This window comes from Triticum aestivum, chromosome 5B (assembly GCF_018294505.1).
Source record: "Triticum aestivum cultivar Chinese Spring chromosome 5B, IWGSC CS RefSeq v2.1, whole genome shotgun sequence".
NCBI classification, from domain to species: domain Eukaryota; kingdom Viridiplantae; phylum Streptophyta; class Magnoliopsida; order Poales; family Poaceae; genus Triticum; species Triticum aestivum.
In genome coordinates, this window is record NC_057807.1 from 610573759 (window position 1) to 610580777 (window position 7019).

At 57.2% G+C, this 7019-nt stretch overlaps 1 pseudogene; it reads left to right on the forward strand.

The window, feature by feature from the left end:
* Window positions 1–438: 438 nt before the first annotated feature.
* Window positions 439–968, forward strand: LOC123117132 (blue copper protein 1a-like; annotated as a pseudogene).
* Window positions 969–7019: the final 6051 nt, after the last annotated feature.

Here is a 7019-nt window from a genome sequence, read left to right on the forward strand (position 1 = left end):
CGAGACGTTTCCCATAATTAAAGGAGGTTGTCTGAGCACGCGGTTTGTGCTAGTAACTCAAAAGAAAAGAAAATTTACACCAAAACCATGCGTCAAACTAAGACCACGCCCTTAGTTTTACACGACCAAACAATGAGCATCTGTGTTGTGTGACTGATGCTGCGTATCCTTTGTTCCGATGAAGCCAATGCAATATTACATTTGGCGCCACACTGACGCCTGACAACATTGCTGCCATCAGCAAGCTCCGGTTAGAGACAAGACGCGCTCCAGTCCCAACGGTGATTACTACGTATACATACGTACCTGATTACTATACATACATGCAAAGCAAGAACTAGAAGCACAGCACACGATCGACCTGCATCCATCTAGCAGCAAGCAAGGAGAAGTAGCTATTGCATAATCTCGATCGCAAGGTTTGCTGCTTGCTCAGTGATGGCTTCCAAGCAGATGGTCGTCGCCGTGGTCGCCGCGGCCGCCCTCGCCCTGGCGTTCCTCCAGGGGCCCGCCGTCGCCACGGAGCACATGGTCGGCGACGACAAGGGCTGGACCCTCAATTTCAACTACACGGCCTGGGCTGAGACAAAGCAGTTCGTCGTCGGCGACAAGCTAGGTAATGACATACCTATATTAATCCATTCCGTCCACGCGTACGCTTGATCGCTCCATTTTCTCTGCGACGGGAAACTAATTTCGTGGTTACTATATTGATCGCAGTATTCAGGTACAACAGCGCCGCCCACAATCTGATAGAGGTGGGCGGGCCGAACTTCCTCTCCTGCACCGAGCCGGCCAACGCCGTCGTCTGGACCTCCGGCGAGGACCGCCTCACGCTCGACAAGGCCGGACACAGGTGGTTCTTATGCGCCGTCGGCCAGCACTGCCAGAACGGCATGAAGCTCAAGATCATCATCCTCCAGACCGCTGCACCAAGTCCCCAGCCGGCCCCGGCCCCGTTCGCATAATAAAAACTGGGGTACCCGAATCCCGAACACATCAACAAAGGGCCCGTTCAAAGGCTACATCATCTATATAGTCGCTTCGGTGCATTTTACTTCGCGTATCAGATTTTTGTCAAGTCAAACATTAGAAAGTTTCACCAAATTTATAATAAAGTATTAATATATACAAGACCAAATATATATCATATGAAACCACATTGTATAACAAATCTAACGATATTTGTTCTATATTGTGAGTGTTGATACTTTTTTCTATATGTTTGGTCAAACTATAGATACTTTGCATTGTACAAAATTTATATGGAGAGTAAAAAGAACCTGATGAAGTATACACCTATTAATAAAGGATGATGTGTTTTTTTTTTGATTTTTTGTCTGTCCGCGCATTTAAAAATTGAAATTTTGGTCCCTCCGTTCATAAAGTTTCCTACATAGCTAGTTGACTCTGGACCAGTAACTGTGCGTTGCTGGGCCTGCACGTCTCTTAGAGACCGTGAAAAATAAGTTGTCCTCTGTGAGGAAACTATGATCCGATCTCAGGAGCCGCCAGGAAAGAGTGCTCGTACCTGGCCGCCGCCAGGGTTCCTCCTGCCTTCCGCCGGTGCTGGTGTCGGTATACCTCGTCTCCTGTGCTTTAGGGCCATGAAGGTATAGTGGATCTTAGTCCTAGCCAGCGGGGTAGCTTCATTTTTTTGGATGTTTTTTTGAGTTTTCTTAGGGTTTATGTTCTGGTGAGAGAGATGGAACGATTGCGGGTCTCTGAAGATGGAATAAGATTCTCCCCCATCTAACCCCCGTTCCGGTGAAGTTTCTAGCGTCATTGGAGGGCCTGTGAAGGTTTGTCTCCAGCGGAGCTCGCAGGATTAGGTCGGCGCTTGTCTTCAGTAGATCCACGTGGATCTGATCTTTGTTCGTGTGCCTGCAGGTTGGATCCTTCCAATATAAGGCCTTATACAATGCTAGGTGCTTAGGGAGGTGGTTAGAAAAATAAACCGGGTTTTTCTCAGCCCCTGAGCCTATAAGTAGGCGGGAGGAAGGGAGCGGCGAAGCACGCGCGCCCATCTCCCCTACTCCCCTTGCCTCCTTCTTGCTTCTTCTTCCTCTCGCCGCCGCCGCACCGAGCTACGGCACGCTTGCGACGATGAACTCTTCCTCCGCCGCCGCACCTGCTGCCGTGCGCTCCGGCATGTGGGACGGCTCCGAGGTGGACGGCGACATCATCGAGTTCCTCCGCAAGACGCGTCGCCTCCCCGGCGCGGACCTAGTGCGAGCCCGTGCCGCGCCGGTGCCAGAGGAGGGCGAGCGGGTCGTATTCCGCTCACACCTCATGCGCGGCCTGGCGCTGCCGGCGAGCGGCTTCTTCCGCTCCTTCTTGGAGTTCCACGACCTCCAGCCGCACCACCTCACCCCGAACACGGTGGTGCTGCTTGCTGCCTTCGCCACCTTGTGTGAAGGCTTCCTCGACGTTCTCCCCACAATCGAACTGTGGGGAGAGTTCTTTCAGTCAAAGCTCGGCACACACGTCGCCGGTGTGCCGGCCTAGTGCGGCGCCTTCATCGCGATGCGGAGGTCGGTGACAATCCGTTTCCCGCCATCCCGCTGATCAAGTCGGTGAAGATGTGGCAGCGTTCTTACTTCTATGTGAAGAACGTCGCCGCAGACGGCGACTGGGTCAACCTGCCGCCTTTCGAAGCCGGCGCACCGGCTAGGAGGCTCCCCAATTGGTCCCACCGGGTCAAGACGCTGACTCCCGCTGGTGCCGCCACCGTCGCACGACTCCGAGTTCTGACGCAGTCGGAGTGCTTGACCGGGTCCGACTTGCTGGCCGTCTTCGTGGCGCGCCGAGTCCTCCCGCTCCAAGGTCGACGTCATCTGATCTGTCAGATGAGCGGCCACCGGGATCCGAGTCGTCTCTGCTCCAAGGACATGCCCCACGCGGAGGTGGCGGACATGGTGAACTATATCTCAAACTGTAACCTCGCGGCGACTTGGCAGTTCGCCAAGGAGCTGTACTCACGCGCCAACCACCCGCCTGTCGTAAGTCGTCTTTCTTCTTCTTTTATCTTCTTTGCAGTCAAATCCGACTTCTAATCTTTTTGGTTTTTCTTGAGTCAGAACCCCCTCATCCAGCCTTCAGCCGGCATCGCGGGCTCGGCCCGCCAGTTCGTCCCTGATCAAGCGGAGAGCAACATCAACGACCCGGACTTGGGGGCCACGGCGATGGAGGCCGACGCCGAAGGAGGAGGAGGAGGAGGCTTCAGGCCGTCGGCCACTTTTGCCGACTGGTCCGATGACGATGCCGAGGGGGAAGCCGCCCCACGCCACCAATCAAGGGCCGGCCAGCCGAGCGCGAGTTCCGCCGCCGGCTTGGGTGGTCAAGGCAGCGCGAAGAGGCGCCGGGCCGGGCCGAGCTTTCTTGGCGGCCGGCCGAAGAAGCTCAAGGGGGCGGCCGCCGCGACCCAGAGGGAGGAGGAGATCGCGAAGGCCAACCGCTTCCGCAAGGAAGTGAAGAAGCCGCCACTGGTCTCCGCGTAAGTGCCTCCGCTCTTGAGTTGTTTTGCTCTTGGTGGATTTTTGTCCAAATCTTTTACATGCTTTCTTCGCCTCAGGGCTCCCCTCACCTTCGAGAGGGTCACCGCCACCTCCGTCATGGGGTCGGCGGAGACTTCCGCCAGTACTCGGCGGATTGATCCCGCAGCTGACCTTCGGGAGGTGACGGAGCGGAACGCGCGGGAGAAGCGCGACGAGGATGAAGCCGCCCGTCTGGAGAAGGCGGAGGCCGAGAAGGCGGCTGCCTCCGCCCAGAGGAAGCTGGACGAGGCCGAAGCCGCTGTGGCAGCAAGGCGGCGAGCTGAGGAGGCGGCGCTCCTCCAGTCGGCATTACTTGTCATCCCGCTGAACTCCGCGCAGCCGCCCCCGGAGTTCACGGGGCAGACTGGAGGAGCCGACGGTGAGAACCCCGTCATGGAGAGGGAGAGCGGCAAGGCCTCCATGTCGGACACGATCGTGACGCCACCGCCGCCTCCACCGCCGTCTGGGGGTGCGCAACATAAACGGCCGGCAGGCCCGCCGGTGCTGCCGACTAAGGACGAGTCCGTGGCGAAGCTGCTCCTTCAAGTCGTCTCGCCAGCGCGTCGCCGTCTTGAGAAGGCGACTTCAGCGCCACGGCCGCTGGAGACCGGCACTGCTAGCTCGGCCATACCAGACGCTGAGGCGACGAGCGCCGCGCCCGTTGGGTGGGTGCGAGGAGGCGGCACGGGCCCGCTGAACCAGGCACTTCTGGACGTTCAGGCGAAGCTGCGAGCCGAGGGCGACGCCATCCAGAGCTGCACCAAGGCGCATCTGGCGTCGCAAGTAGCCATCCGGGTATGCTTCATTTCGACTTTGCTTTTCTTTGTTCTTCTCTGTGGGGGCGCGCCAGCGCACCCACTGGGTGTAGTCCCCGAGTTTCGGGCCGGCTGCTGAGCAGGCGGCTCGGAACTCCTTCTGGCGAGTTCCGATACTTATCTTCGTCTGAAAATTCTTATTGCAGGAGTACCACAACCTCCGCGTCACTGCCTTCAACCGCAATGTTGAGGAGCTGAGCAAGCGCACTACCGACTTGTCAGAGAGTCGGAGTGAGTCTTCCTTCTTCTTTGCAGGGGCGCGTTGGCGCACCCGTGGGCTGTAGTCCCCGAGATTCGGGTCGACTGCTGAGCAGTCGGGCCGGATCTTCTCAGCGACTTTCTTTGTTGACGACTTAACGTCTTTCTTTTTTATTCTTCAGAGGCCAACGCCGCTCTTCAGCAGTAGCTGGGCGAGGCTAACACCGCCTTGCGCGCCAAGGGGGAGGAGTGCGGCAAGCTTGCCGCGGAGCGTGATCTGCTGGCTGCGCAGCTGGCGGAGCAAAAGGAGCTGCTCAAGAAGGCGCAGGAGGAGGCAGAGAAGAAAGAGGCTGCGCTCCTGGCCGAGTTCGAGAGCGAGTGCTCCTCCTGGACCGACAAGGAGGCGCAGCTGACTTCTGGCTTCCATGAGATTGAGGACATCGTCGACGGTGAGTTTCTTTACTTTCTTTGAGCAGCCGACTGTGGGTCGGGCGACTCCTGATTCTGACTTGCTTCTTTTTTGTCTTGGCAGACTTCTTCCCTGGCCACTCGCAGGCTGCCACTCAGGCCATCGAGGCAGATCGCGAGGCGCAGAGGGCAGACGGTGCAGAGATTGCCGCCAACGCCCCGGACCCTTGATGAGCAGCTTCTGAGCATCGAGGCTCGTCTGCGGCCGGCCCATCGGATGCTGCGCCGGCTTCCGCGTGCCGGCGCCCAGGCCATTGCCGCCCTGTGGCCAGACATGCCGGTTCTGCGCACTGCCAGTCGGACTGCCGACTGGCTGGAGGTCGCAGCTGGTCGTCTTGAGGCTTGGAAGGGTTCCTCGGCCCGGGCTGGAGCGCGCTGGGCCTTGGAATTCATCAAGGCGTGGTATCCAGGGCTGGACCTAGACCGTCTGGACGCATTCCGGTCAGAGGCCCAGGCGGAGCTGGTAGCTGTGGAAGACGCCCTCGTTGCTCATGCTGCGGCGTTCGCCGACTATGCCGACACTAGCATCTTCGTCCCTGATCGGGCTGAAGACGGCAGGGAGGCGCCGCCGGAGTGGTTCGGGATGAACCCAGATTACGACGAGGACTCGGCGGAGGACGAAGGTGAGACGGAGGCGCCAGAAGACGGAACGGGCGACCAGCCTCAGCTCGACCGCGCCTCCAGCAACGAGTTGCGTTCGGAGAAGGCGGCTGCCGCCGGAGACGATCAAGCCGAGACTGCCCAGCCGGCCGCCCCGGCGCCTGACACCGCCGTCTCCTCCGACCCTCCGAACCCGGATGCCGCCTCCTAGGCTGCCGTCTTTGCCTTCATTTTATCTGCCTTAGTAGTCTTTGAAGAACTTTGTTAATTCGAAAAATTCCACCAGCGGGGTGTATTTTGAACTCCTACTTGAAGATTCGGCCAAGGGCCTATGTTATGTAAATATTTATCCAAGTTCTATCTTTCCTTGCTCATTGCTCTTTTGGATTTTTCCTTTGCTGCCTTCCCTTAGTCGCCGCCTTGCTAGTTGGACAACCTCTCTGTGGACTGCCAGTGGATCAAAGCTTGGCTACTTTGGGAAGGCAAGTACTTGGCCATTTTAGAGTCTTTTTAATAAGTCGGATAGAAAGCGGTAAGCCGACTACTTACGAGTCGGCTTCACTTAAGAGAGTCTAGAAGAAAGCGGCAAGCCGACTACTCATGAGTCGGCTTTTGCTTGAGAGAGGCTGGAAGCCGTCTTAGGCTATGTTTGTGCTTTGAGTCCTTAGCCATTTTTCGTGTGGGCGCCCGTTCTTCCTTACTCCTGCCTACCAAACAGCCGCTCTGCGAGCTGCGGCTTCTGACAGGAGACGGCTTAGGCGCCACACACTACTTGTCTGACTGCGGGAAGCATTTCATAGGGCGAGGTGGCGAGTTCCCGGGCGGACTAGTCGAGCCCGGTGCCAAGCGGCATAACAAAGAGTAATATACTCGAAGGCATAATTCTTATCATATAGATAACAAAAAAGGGCAGTCCCCGAGCTCGTCTCGAGGGGCCCGAAGTCTTGGTACTTTAATACAAAGGGTAGCGTGATACATACTGCATCAACTGTAAGATCTTCGAAGAAGATTTGCATTCCATGGGCGCTCCGTCTCTTTGTCGGAGTCGTCCCTCTTGCATGCTCGGGGCTTCTGAGCGTCGATCAGGTAGTAGGAGTCGTTTCCCAGCACCTTAATGGTAATGAAGGGGTCCTCCCAAGGCGCCGATAGCTTGTGTTGGCCGGCTGTTCGTTGGATCAGCCGGAGCACAAGGTCGCCCTCTTGGAAAGATCTCGGCCTGACCTTCCTGTTGTAGTATCGGCGCAGGATCTACTGGTAGATGCTGGACTGGCTGAGTGCCAACAGCCGGCCCTCTTCCAGCAGATCGACACCGTCTTGATGTGCTTCTTCTGCTTCTTCCTCGGTGTACATGGTGACTCGCGGAGAGTCGAACTCTATGTAAGATCTTCGAAGAAGATTTGCA